The sequence below is a fragment of the Suricata suricatta genome, chromosome 8, assembly GCF_006229205.1.
Source record: "Suricata suricatta isolate VVHF042 chromosome 8, meerkat_22Aug2017_6uvM2_HiC, whole genome shotgun sequence".
Lineage (NCBI taxonomy): Eukaryota > Metazoa > Chordata > Mammalia > Carnivora > Herpestidae > Suricata > Suricata suricatta.
In genome coordinates, this window is record NC_043707.1 from 63,832,165 (window position 1) to 63,844,652 (window position 12,488).

The 12,488-nt window shown below is 40.3% G+C and overlaps 1 protein-coding gene and 1 non-coding gene across 2 annotated transcripts in view; one reads left to right on the forward strand and one right to left on the reverse strand.

The window, feature by feature from the left end:
* ALG14 (ALG14 UDP-N-acetylglucosaminyltransferase subunit) overlaps window positions 1-12,488 on the forward strand; it is a 99,453-nt gene that overhangs the window by 62,612 nt on the left and 24,353 nt on the right. The window lies entirely within an intron of this gene.
* LOC115300544 lies at window positions 9,589-9,690 on the reverse strand. The gene has a single exon (XR_003912713.1). It is a non-coding gene; the product is annotated as a U6 spliceosomal RNA (small nuclear RNA).

The window sequence follows — 12,488 nt, forward strand, 5'->3', positions numbered from 1 at the left end:
CTGGCAGTTTGTGAAAACACGTTTGCTCTTATGGGCTAAATAATTGCTTTTTTCTAAAGACAGGTGTCACATGCTCAGATCAATTGTGTCCACATCTTCAGAGCTCCAGATGCTGTTTTTCAGAAGATTTGCTTACACAATACAGGATTGGGTAGATAAGTCTTGTGGAGGCAGCCCCCAGAGCTCAAGGGACTTGATCTGTTGCTGTTTCATTATTCCAAAGCCAACTGCCCTGTTTTAGCTTTTCCAGGAGCCGTGATTCACCTGTGTGCAGTCACATGGGGAGAAAAAAAGTCCCCACTGCCCATTGCCAAAGGAGGTCAGAAGTGGGGCGGGGGTGGAGGCTGGGAGTCCATGGGGGGTGCGGCTTTTCCTTCTCTCTCCAGGCACTGGGTGAGGCTTCTGTGTGGCACACTTCCAATCTTTGGTCACAGGAGAAGAATTCCCCATTTTTATTTTACAGGCTTCATCAAGAATTCCCCCTGAGTATTTGCTTTACATTTTTTCTTTAAGTTTCCATAGTATTGTTTTCTCTGGTCTGCATCCATTTGTTATACTTTTGTTGTGATACAAGAGAAAAAATGCTGTCCCAGGAATCAGGTTTGGGTTTTACTCTCATCTTTGTTGATAATTAGGTGTGTGACCTAAAACTAATCATCTAGCCTCTTTGAGCTCAGTTTCTCCCCTCCCTACCAAATGGGAATGATAAAAAGCCACAGTAGAAGAAGCACAGATGTCAGATCCACTTGCTGTTAAACAGGCCACTGCCTCTGCTTGGAAGGTGATTGGCTACCACTCAAAACCGCTAACTCCTGCTCGCCTCCTGCCAGAATGATTTCATGTTCCTTGCACGTCCTGGACCTCCTAGTGTCATAGATAGAGCAGAAGCCCAAAACGTGTTCTTAAAATTGTGATGGTGACTTAGCTCTTAGATTCTTTCTGGGGTTCCTCGTGGATTATTTAAGGAACACCTGTCACTCACCTACATGCATTCGAAAGCTTGGTTACGGTGCCTCCCGTCCCGCCCTATCCAAAAGCCTTCTCTCTTTTCATGCTTTGACCGTTCTTTCTTTCTTCCTCTCTCTCATTCATACCCCTGACCTCCCATCAGGATCCATGTTGAAGCCCCAGTTTTCATCTTCCCTTGACATCCTCTCCAACCTTACTTTCTTTACGAAGACCCTGAGCATTAGCCGGTTAACCTCCATTCCCAGGCATCTGTCTTGATCAGCTTCTGCTATAGGAACTATACTTTTACCTCAGTTCTACTGAGAAATAGAACTTAGTTTTTATTTTTAACAGTTCTCTCCATTTTTTCTGTCCCTGAACCCAGCACACTCACTTTTGTTTTGTGGGAAGCATTGGTGTTGACAAAAATTCTAAGCATTCTGGGAATTAGATGTGTAAGAGCTTATGGATTGCTAATGGACTTGAACAAAATGTGAATTGGATTAGGTCTTGCTCTGCCTTTTCTTCGTCTCCTTCAATGAGCTTTTTTTTTTTTTTTTCCGTATCTAAGATAAGCATTCCCAGGTCTCCTGACTCTTCTTCTTTATCAGCTAGTTCTTAAGCAGACCGATGCTCTTTGGGCCACATGCAGATACAGACATGTTTTGTCTTAATCATATTGTTGGTCAGTATTCGGACCATGTAGTTGGTCAGCATATTTCACATTGCACAAAACCCACATTTCTGGCTCTTTGTGAAAACTTGGAAGGGCACATGACTGCTGGACAGATATTAGCCAGAGCTGACTAGTGACTTCCCCAGTCATGTACGTGGTCTCTGTGGTGTCTTACCTCTGTTTCACTTATGTGGGCTCCCTGTGTGGACCATGGTGCTGTCCAGCCTTCACACTCTTTCCTGAGGACCTTAGAAGGTAGTAGTAGCACAAAGGGGTGACTGGTGGGACTCATACACGTCGTGAAGGACAGGATGCAGTCCATGCAAGTGAGAGCAGTAGGCTTACTGCATACAGTATCAAGACAAACCTATTGTCCCTGAACCTTCCTCTTTAAAGTCCTGGAGCCACCTCTACCGAGGTGACAGAATGGTTAATACTTATTAGATTGCTTATAATTATTATCGTGGTGGATTTCTAGATACAAAGATCAATGTGTTTCTTCATATTTCCCTTCCTCTTTTTATTAGAGCAGTCACAGGAAATTATTCTCTGGTGGGGATATTTGTACACTTAGAATCATAAACTTCTTTTTTTTTTTAATTTTTTTAACGTTTTATTTATTTTTGATAGAGAGACAGAGCATGAGAGGGGGAGGGGCAGAGAGAGAAGGACACACAGAACCAGAAGCAGGCTCCAGGCTCTAAGCTAGCTGTCAGGACAGAGCCTGACGCGGGGCTCGAACCCACGAATGTGAGATCTGACCTGAGCCGAAGTCGGAGGCTTAACCAACTGAGCCACCCAGGCGCCCCAGAATCATAAACTTCTACAGGTAATTCCTTAGCAATAATTTAATTTCACACTCTCTTTTTGAAGTTTAGATAATAGAGTTGAGAGGCGGGGGGGTGCCTTGTCCAGAGTCTTAGGACTAAGAGCAAACATGAACAAGAAAAACCAGTTCTTCTCACTCCCAGCTGCAGGCTCGACTGGAGGCCACACTATACACGAAGCATAGATTCTCTCCTCCCTGAGGGTAACCAAGTATGTATTCTTTACATGGAACAGAAGACGTGGGCTTGGGCAACACACCTACTGGGGTTCAGCCTCTAGGTCTGCCATCTGATATTTAGACAGGCTTAAGTGGACTATTTAATCTCCATACACTTCCTGTTCTTCATCTGTACAACAGGGACCGTAACATCTACTTTATAGTCTTATGTGAACCAACTAGTATGCGCATAAGAGGCCTCCCGGGTGACTCCTAGGTCTTCCTCACCCCCTTTGTCGCTAGGTTAGGTGTTCTCTTCCAAAAACTGAGAGGCTTAACAAGGAGTTAATTTTTTTTTTTAACTTAAGCCAAGGAATGTCCGCACAGTGCCCAGCTTGGATGATGTGGTATGCCTAACTGTTTTCATGTTGATTTTCATGCCACAGTGAGCCCCTTCAGGCATGAAAACAACCAAGGATTATTTGCTTCTCTGTTCTTTCTTTTTTGGCTCTCTTGTTGGATTTTCATCACAGTCTCCAGCCCTTCCAAAAGCAGTCTGTCAGGATTTACCAGTGAATCTCAGCTCTCTCCTGCTGGGCCACCATTCAAGGACGTCTTTCTGAATCTGCCTCTTTCCAGGAGGAGCTCATCAGCATGGGCCCGATTCTCAGTTATATAATTTGTTTCCTCATTTTCTAGAAGCTTCTTCTGAGCTCTGCCTTGTCCTGTCACTCCGTCCAGATCTTTCCCTTCTGTGAACTCGTCTTCAACTTATAAGTTAGCATGTAATTATTTTCTAGTCATCTTAACCACCGTTAATTTTCTCCTTTTCCAGATTAGGTTGTGAGCATTTTAAGGCCAAAAACTAAGTCTTCTGACTTTGTCATTATTCCCTATGGAGTTCAGCAATGTGTCAGGTGCTTAGAGAGGTCTTTGATTAATAACTCACACGAAGGGAACTGGAAATTAGCTGCTCCTGATCCCGGCTCCCATCAAAGCTCTGCACTGTCTTCCTTCTCGGTCCATCAGCTAAATGTCTCCGACTCTAGTACCACCCTCTTGTCCCTCCTGACCCCGCTGAGAAGTGAACTGTGATCCACTGCTTCCTGGTGCCTCTTTATCACTGGGACTCTCTCCCTCCCCACTAGCCAGGTGTGCCATGTCTTCCTACTTATCAAAAAGCACGGAAACTTGGACGTCACCTCTTCTAAGGGTGTCACGGCAAGTTTGAAATGCCTGAGCTCTCTTCAGATTGAAAAAGATTAGGCAACAAAACCAAGCCTTAGGAACTCAGGTCTTCCATTATTGACATTCTGCAAAAATACCGTCTGATTCTTAAGGAAAATGTTATTCATTGAATTATTTTTTATTTTTGAAGAGGACCTGCAACCATCAATGTAGACTTTCTTTTCTTTTCTCTTCTTTTTTTTGTTTTTTTGCTTCTTTTGTTTTGAGAGAGAGAGAGGGAGAGAGAGAGAAAGAGAGAGAGAGAGAATCCCAAGCAGGCTCTGCTCTGCCAGGGCTGGATCTCACAAACTATGAGATCATGACCTGAGCCAAAATTAAGACTTGGATGCATAACAACTGAGCTACCCAGGCACACCAATGTAGAATTGCTTTCTGATGCCATTTTCTGAGATGATAAGACCTAGATATCAGAGCAAGATTTTATTGATTATAATCTGAATGTCTATCCTTTGAAGTTCTTTATTTCTGAGTTTGTTAGTATTTTATAAGCTTGGTATTATTTACACATGGCTATAATTATTTGCAAATAAATTATTCACAAACTTGTTACTATTTTTCATCGAATACCTGCTGTGAGCTGGGCACCGTTGATGACAAGAGATGACAATGAGACATGGAAGGCATTTATGCTCAGAGGGGTATAGAATCTAGGAGACAGGCATGGCGCCAAGTGCAAGGCTAGGAAAGAGGGATCATGTGGACTGGGGACTGAGCTGGCTGACCTCCCTCAGGGTTCTAGACAAAACAGCAGTGTGATTATTTGGAAGTGTTTTAAATCCCAGGCCCTCTTTTGGAGGTGAGAGCAGGTTAATGAGCCATTATGCCATTATCCCCGGCTGCACAAACTACATAGTGAAGACTGTGGCATGAGGCTTCAGGATGTCTGTCAGAACGGTTCCAGAAGGCAGGAGCAGCGAATGTACTTCAAAGAACCCAGAACAAATAGCCATTTAAGTCAGGTTTTAAATCAATAGCAGATCGGGCACCACAAGAAGAAGCCTGTTTCCCAGCCAAACAGTGAACAATCCTAAAAGTCCAGGCTCCCACAGTCTCTGGGGAGTAATTAGGACTTGTTCGGTAATCAGCCAATTTGGATTTCTGAGAATGATTGTAAATGCAAAATGATAAAAGTTGGGTAAAGTAAACTAACCTTTGCTTCATAATCGAATCGCATAATTCAATTAGGGAATCATAAAGTTAGAAATGTTGGAGGGTTTTTTGTTTTGTTTTTTGGTTTTTTAGCTTTTGGGTTTTTTTTAAGGAAAAGTTATTTAAAAGCAGTGCTATTAAAGTAAAAATAACTCCTGGCTAAAAATAAATGCTAAAACATTTATCTCACTAGGGACCTGAAAACAGTTAAGTGTCCAAGTTGGAGTCTAGCCCTCATTAGGCCAATAAATTGGTTTTGGAACTCTGGAGTAATTATTTGATTTCTTTTGTCTACACAGCCAGTTCAGATTTGGGGGATTGTTTGCTTTAGTGTTGGCAAAACACTGTAAACATCCAGGTTCTGGTTGCCGTGTTTTTATTATAAAGCACAAGAAAATTACTTCCATCCGAAGAAATGAAGGGTTAGGATAAATTGTGAATAAACAATAGGTTTTGGTCAGGTTCAAATACAGACTGCTCTTTATCCTACACTGGGAAAATAAGACAATTCTATATTTACACATAAAGCAACCCTGATATCTGTAATAAAAGGGAAAGATTGTTCTGAATTGTTTGTTTAATTTAGTTTTGTTGTTTAATCAACAGTGCAGACACAAGAAGGGGTTGAACAACATCTTACCAGACTATACTTTTTCCTGTGATACCATTTTTGATCTTTACGTTTCCTTCCAGCTTTCAGAGTCTTGATTCTTGATTCTAAAGTGATGTACCAGGCAAGTCCACCAGAGCAGTGCTCTTTGGAACAGGGCCCGTCGGCTCTGAAGCACAGATGTTCTTAAGAGGGAAAGCCAGTGTATGAGCTGTGGTGTGTGACTAACTTGCAGAATATTATCTGATTAGAGGTACCTCAGAGCTTTCCCTACCTCTGCTAACATACCCTTGGGGACCACCATATCTGGCATTTGTATGTCTTAGTAACCAATAAGGAGAACTAATTATTAACTTAATGAGCAGCAAAACCTTACTGAGCCCTACTACAATAACAGGGTAGCTTACTCTCATAAGAGAAAACGACTATAAAATAGTTCATAAAAGTTTAGTTCCAACCCCACTTCTGATTGAGTTGGATGGTATTATTTCCCTAAACTAGAGATTTGGGGTTACCATGACATTCACCAAAAGATCCAAATCATATTTACATGAAAGTTCATATGATGAAACGATTAAGTTTGGTTAAATGTTTTTATTATTTTTACTTTTTTATCACTTTGATTCATTGAAAGTAAAGACTGAATAATCAAGTATAATTTGTGAATTTCAATAAGGGATGATAAAGGATCTTAATCCTGTTTTATATGGAAGTAATTAGGCTATTTAGGTTTCTAGACTAATTCAGATGCCCCCGCCATCCCTCATTCTTTTGAGTTGGCTTTCTGATCATAGTATGGCCAGATCAGCACACAGTATTCTAAATATATGGTCAGAACAATTCCTCTGACTTCATTCAATTTCATTGTTTATACAATGAAGAACTTTGCTTGTTTTCATTTCTGCTAGGCCCTGTTGGAATTGGAATTCTATCCTCCAAATTTGTACAACTTTTCACTAAATATGAAATGATATTCTGATACTATTTTGCCTTCTAGTCAACAAGAAATTTCTTTGTAGAACTTAGGAATAGCAAAAAGAACTGACTCATCCTTGTGGTATTTTCTAAATTCATAATACACAAATAGGTAATCCCATGGCTAATAGAAATATTAGTATCCATGTTTGTTTCTTTCTCTCACTTTTTAAAATAAATTTATTTTGGGCGCCTGAGTGGCTCAGTCGGTTAAGCCTCCGACTTCGGCTCAGGTCAGATCTCACGTTCGTGGGTTCGAGCCCCGCGTCAGGCTCTGGGGTGACAGCTAGCTCAGAGCCTGGAGCCTGCTTCTGGTTCTGTGTCTCCTTCTCTCTCTACCCCTCCCCCTCTCATCCTCTGTCTCTCTCTATCAAAAATAAATAAAACATTAAAAAAAAAATTTAAAGGGTCACCTTAAAAAAATTTATTTTTAGAGCAATTTTAAGTTTATAGCAAGATTCAGCAGGAGGAACAGAAATGTCCCATATACTCTCTGCCCCTATATATGCATAGTGTCTTCCTTGTCAACATCCCCCACCAGAGTGGTACATGTGTCACAACCGATGAATCTCCATGGGCACTTCGTTGTCGCCCACAGTCATAGTTAACATTATCTTTCACTCTTGGTGTTGTACATTCTATAGGTGTTGACGGCTGTATAATGACATATGTCCCACATTGCAATTTCATACAAGCTACTCTCACTGTCTTACACATTTCCTGTGCTCTGCTTATTTATACTTCCTATGGGCGTGTACCCATTCATAGGGTATTTTGTTGTTTTAGTTTGCATTTCCCTAATGACATATGATGTTGAGCATCTTATCATATGCTTGTTTGTCGTCTATCGTCTTTGATGAAGTATCTATTAAGATCTTTGGTCCATTTCTTTTTTTTTTAATTTTTTATGTCTTTTATTTATTTTTGAGAGACAGAGAGAGACAGTGCAAGCAGGGGAGGGTCAGAGAGAGAGGGAGACACAGAATCTGAAGCAGGCTCCAGGCTCTGAGCTAATGGTTAGCACAGAGCCTGATGTGGGGCTCGAACCCATGAACTGTGAGATCATGACCTGAGCCAAAGCCGGATGCTCAACCAACTGAGCCACCCAGACGCCCCTTTGGTCCATTTCTTAATTGGTTTGCTCATTTTCTTACTGTTGTTTTAAAACGTGTGTGTGTGTGTGTGTGTGTGTGTGTGTGTGTGTGTGTGTATTTTGGATACCAGGCCTTTACCAGATAATCTTTTGTAAATATTTTCTCCCAGTCTGTGGCTTGTCTTTTCACTCTCTTGACAATGTCTTTTGAAGAAGAGAAATTTTTTATTTTATTCAAGTCCAGCATATCAATTATTTCTCTCATGGATCATGCCTTTGGTATTGTCTCTGAAAACAAGGTCATCTAGATTTTCTCCTATGGTATCTTCTAGGAATTGCATAGTTTTGTGTTTTACATTTAGGTCTATAATACATTTTGAGTTAGTTTTGTAAAGGGTGTGGGATCTGTGTTGAGGTTCTTTTTTTGCACGTGCATATCCAGTTTTTGGAAAGATTGTCTTTGCTCCATTGGTTGCCTTTGTTCTTTTGTCAAATATCAATTAATTGTATTTCTGGCTGTCTGTTCAATTCTTTTAATCTATGTGTCCATCTTTCACCAATACCACACTGTCTTGATTAGTGTTTCACAGTCAGTCTTGAAGTTGAGTAGTGTTGGTCTTCCAACTTTGTCCTTCTGTAGTATTGAGTTGGCTAGTTTCTGTCTTTTGCCTCGCTAAACTTTAAAATCAGTTTGTTGAAATCTATAGGATAACTTGCTGAGATTTTGACTGAGATTACTTTGAATCTGTAGATCAAATTGAGAAGAACTGACATCTTGACAATATTCAGTTTTCATGTATGCAAACATAGAATATCTCTATATTTGTTTGGTTCTTTAATTTTTTTCATCTGAGTTTTGTAGTTTTCTTCATATAGACAGATATGGACATTTTGTTAGATTTTTTACCTAAGTATTTCATTGTTTAGGATGCTAATGTAAATGGTAATATGTTCTTAACTTCAAAAGTCAGTGTTTAGTAGGAAAGTGACTAACTTTTATGTATTAACCTTATATTCTATAACCTTGCTCCGATCACTTATTCTAGGAATTTTTTGGTCAGTTCTTTCAGATATTTTACATAGATGATAATATGATTTGCAAACAAAGACAATTTCATTCCTTCCTTCTTTTTTTTTTATCTTATTACATTGGCTAGGACTCCTAGTATGATGTTGAAATAGTGATGAAAGGGGACACCTCTGCTTTATTCCTGATCTTAGTGGGAAAGCTTCTCACCATAAGGTATGTTAGCTGTAGGTTTTCTATGAATATGCTTTATCAAATTGAGGAAGTTTTCGTCTCTTTCCACTTTACTGGGAGCTTTTATCACAAATGGGTATTGGATTTTGTCAAATGCTTTTTCTCCATCCATTATTTTATCATGTGATATTTCTTCTTTAAAAGCCTGTTGATGTGATACATCAGTTGATTTTCGAATGTTGAACCCACCTTGCCTACATGGATTTAATCCTACTCAGTTATGGTGTATAATTATTTTTAAACATTGTTGTATTTGATTTGCTAATATTTTTATTGAAGATTTTTGCGTCTATCTTTGTAAAGATATTGGTCTGTAGTTTTCTTTTCTTGTAATGTCTTTGTCTAGCTTTGGTATTAGGTTAATTCTGGTATCCTAAAATAATTAGGAAGTATTCTTTCTGCTGCTATCCTCTGACAGAGATTGTAGAGAATTGGTATGGAATCTTAAAAATCTGGTATATTTCAGGGACATTTGTGTGTCTTAATTAGTTAAATGTGCAACTCTTGATTTCAGCTCAGGTCATGATCTCAGGGTCATGGGATTGAGCCCCACAGGTTGGGCTGTGCTCCATGTGAGCATGGAGCCTGCTAGAGTCTCTCTCTCTCTCTACCACTTGTGCTTGCGCTCTCTCATTAAAAAAAAAAAAGTGTGCTTCATAAATTCGCATGTCACACGTCATCCTTTTACAAGGGCCATACTAATCTCTGTATCATTCCAATTCTGGCATATGTGCTGTCAAAGCAAATACTTTCTCTTTTAAGGAAAAAAATGCATTTTCAACACTGAAAATCTTCTGAATTTATACAATCTCTTTTGGCTTTCTTGGGGTACAAGTTCACTGTGTCTATCAATGATAAAGATGGCTGGATTTCAACTTATACTTCAGCAAATGGAAGATATTGGATGTTATGCTATAATATAGACCATGATAGGATGGTCTGTCTGCTCCTAGAGGTAGGGATGGGGATGATTGAGGACAAGTCTAAGCTGAGTCCTACATTTCTGACTTGGGTGAGTGAGTGAAATGAAGGATTAGCTTTAGAAACATGCTGAACTTCAGCTGCCTTTGGAAGTGGGGATGTCCAGTAGACCAGTGGCTGTACAGTCAAAGCTCAAAGAACAATGTGTACTATAAATATTGATTTGGCAACAGTTGAAAGGGTTGGTTAAGAAGATATAAATGTTGGGAGAGCCTTCTTATATAAAGTCCAAGTTAAAAGGGTTTGGTGGGTAGATGGATCTAGGAGGAAGAAATGTTAAGGGCAAGATGGCAATAGGGGGCAAGAGAAAAATTGGTTATTGGAGGCACTAACTATAAAATTACTAGTTTTTGGAGTGCCTGGGTGGCTCAGTCAGTTAAGTGTCTGACTTCAGCTCAGGTCATGATCTCATGGTTCATGAGTTTGAGCCCCACATTGGGCTCTGTGCTGACAGTTCAGAGCCTGGAGCCTCTTTCCAATTCTATGTCCCTCTCTCTGCCCCTTCTCTGCTCATGCTCTGTTTCTCTCTGTCTCTCAAAAAATAAATTAAAAAGTTAAGAAAGAAAATTTTTTTAAATTACTGTCTTTTCTCTTTATGAATGTTGAAAGCTCTTTCAAGGAAGATACTTAAAACTTCAAATTTATTATTGCTATTTCTGATTATTTGGCTTAACAATTTCAGGTGCCCACTAAAGTCCAGAGGCTTTATTTTGGAATCATTTAAATTCACACAAAAGTTGCAAAAATAGTAGATAATTTTTATATATCGTTTATTCAACTTCTGCTAGTGTTAGCACCTTATATAACCATAGTATAGTTACTACAGCAAAATTAACACTTGTATACAGTACTGTTAACTAACAGCCTTTATGTGGAGTAGGGAAAATGCAGTTCTCCAAAGAAGGGAATGCTGGGCAAAACAAAGATAGATGTCTATCATATCTAAGCATCTGTTACGTGCTAAGCACTGTTCTAAGGGGGTGGGATACATCAGCTACCAGACAGATGGACATCCCTGCTCTCATGGTTTATCTTCAAGCTGGTCTCACTCAGCTACAAAAGCATGTTGGAACTTGGGCAGCCAGTAGAAGTGACATAGAGTGCTTAGACTTCTGAGGCTAATCTGCCCCCTATTTCTTGGTCAGTCATTTGAGGCCATCGCCCTCATGGTGGATAGTGAGCTAGTATTTATGCCCTAGTGATGCCTTTGTAGAGTTTCACTGTGGCTTCCAAAGTTTCAAACGAATAGATGGTGTCACGGTGATTCAGGTGTCTGTAGCATCTAGAAAGGGGAGATGGACTGGAACTGTTTCAGCCCCAGGGGACAGCCTGTTGTCAGGAGCCAGTCAGGTTACTGCAGGGTTTCTGTCTCAGGCCAAAATGGGATGAAACAATCAGGAGCCTAGATGAAATTATCTATATGGTGGGACTCAAGCTGAGGCTTCCACACAGGGACTTCCCACACACACACATCAGATCCATCCTTAAGGCAGAAATACTAACTCCATTTTATGAGCCACGCCCCTAGAAAAGTGGTGTGCCTGCCCGTCTTGATTAGGTTGACTTGGGATGCAGGCAGGGTCCACTCTGTTAAGAGGAAGGAGTCTTCAGATAAGAAATTACTATACAATGGCAGTAAGCACATGCTATCAGCAAATAAAAAGAATTGTTAGTGTTGAGGCAGCTGGGTGGCTTAGTTGGTTAAGCCTGTGACTTGATGTCGGCTCAGCTCATGATCTCATGGTTTGTGAGATCAAGCCCCGTGTTGGGTTCAGCTCTGACAGCACAGAGCCTGCTTGGGATTCTCTCTCTCCTTCTCTCTCTGCCCCTCCCCTGGGCATGCACACTGGCTCACTCTCTTCCTCCCTCTCAAAATAAATAAACATTTTAAAAAAGATAATGGTTAGTGTCTTTTAACAAGACCCACATTTTCATCTAATCCTCAAAACAAAAACTATGAATGAAAGACACAGAAATCAGAATTGTAGTGCAGGTTTAAAAATTCAGATTTAACTTGCTTAAACAAAGAGGAAACTTTTTCAGTATTGGCAGTACAGTGATGACTAAGACCGATCCCCTCCTGCTCCCTTCTCCATCCTGACCTCACTGTGTGGAGCAATAACGCTTCCCCCTTTTGGGGGGAACAGTTCCATGTTTCAGCTCTGGAAATCACATTTAACGCTAGGTACCACACTTTTAAAGGACCACTGACAAATTGGAACATATTCAGAGGAAAATGACCCAGATGGTAAGGGAATACGAAACCATGTTATATGAGAAACATTTGGAGGAAGTAGGGAGATTAGCTTGAAGAAGAGATTAACCAGAGAGTATTATAGAGAGCACAGTTTTTAGATTCTGGAAAAGATACGACACGGGCTAGGGATTTTTCATTCTCTACCTACTTGAACTTCTCAGAACAAGGGCTATTGCAGGGGAGATACAGGAAGAACATCAAAAAGAACTTGATCAGAATCAAAGTCATGCCAAAAGGAATGCTCATCATTGGAGGCATCAGGTCCCAAGCCCCACATCTCTGGAGTGCTTCTAACAGAGGATATC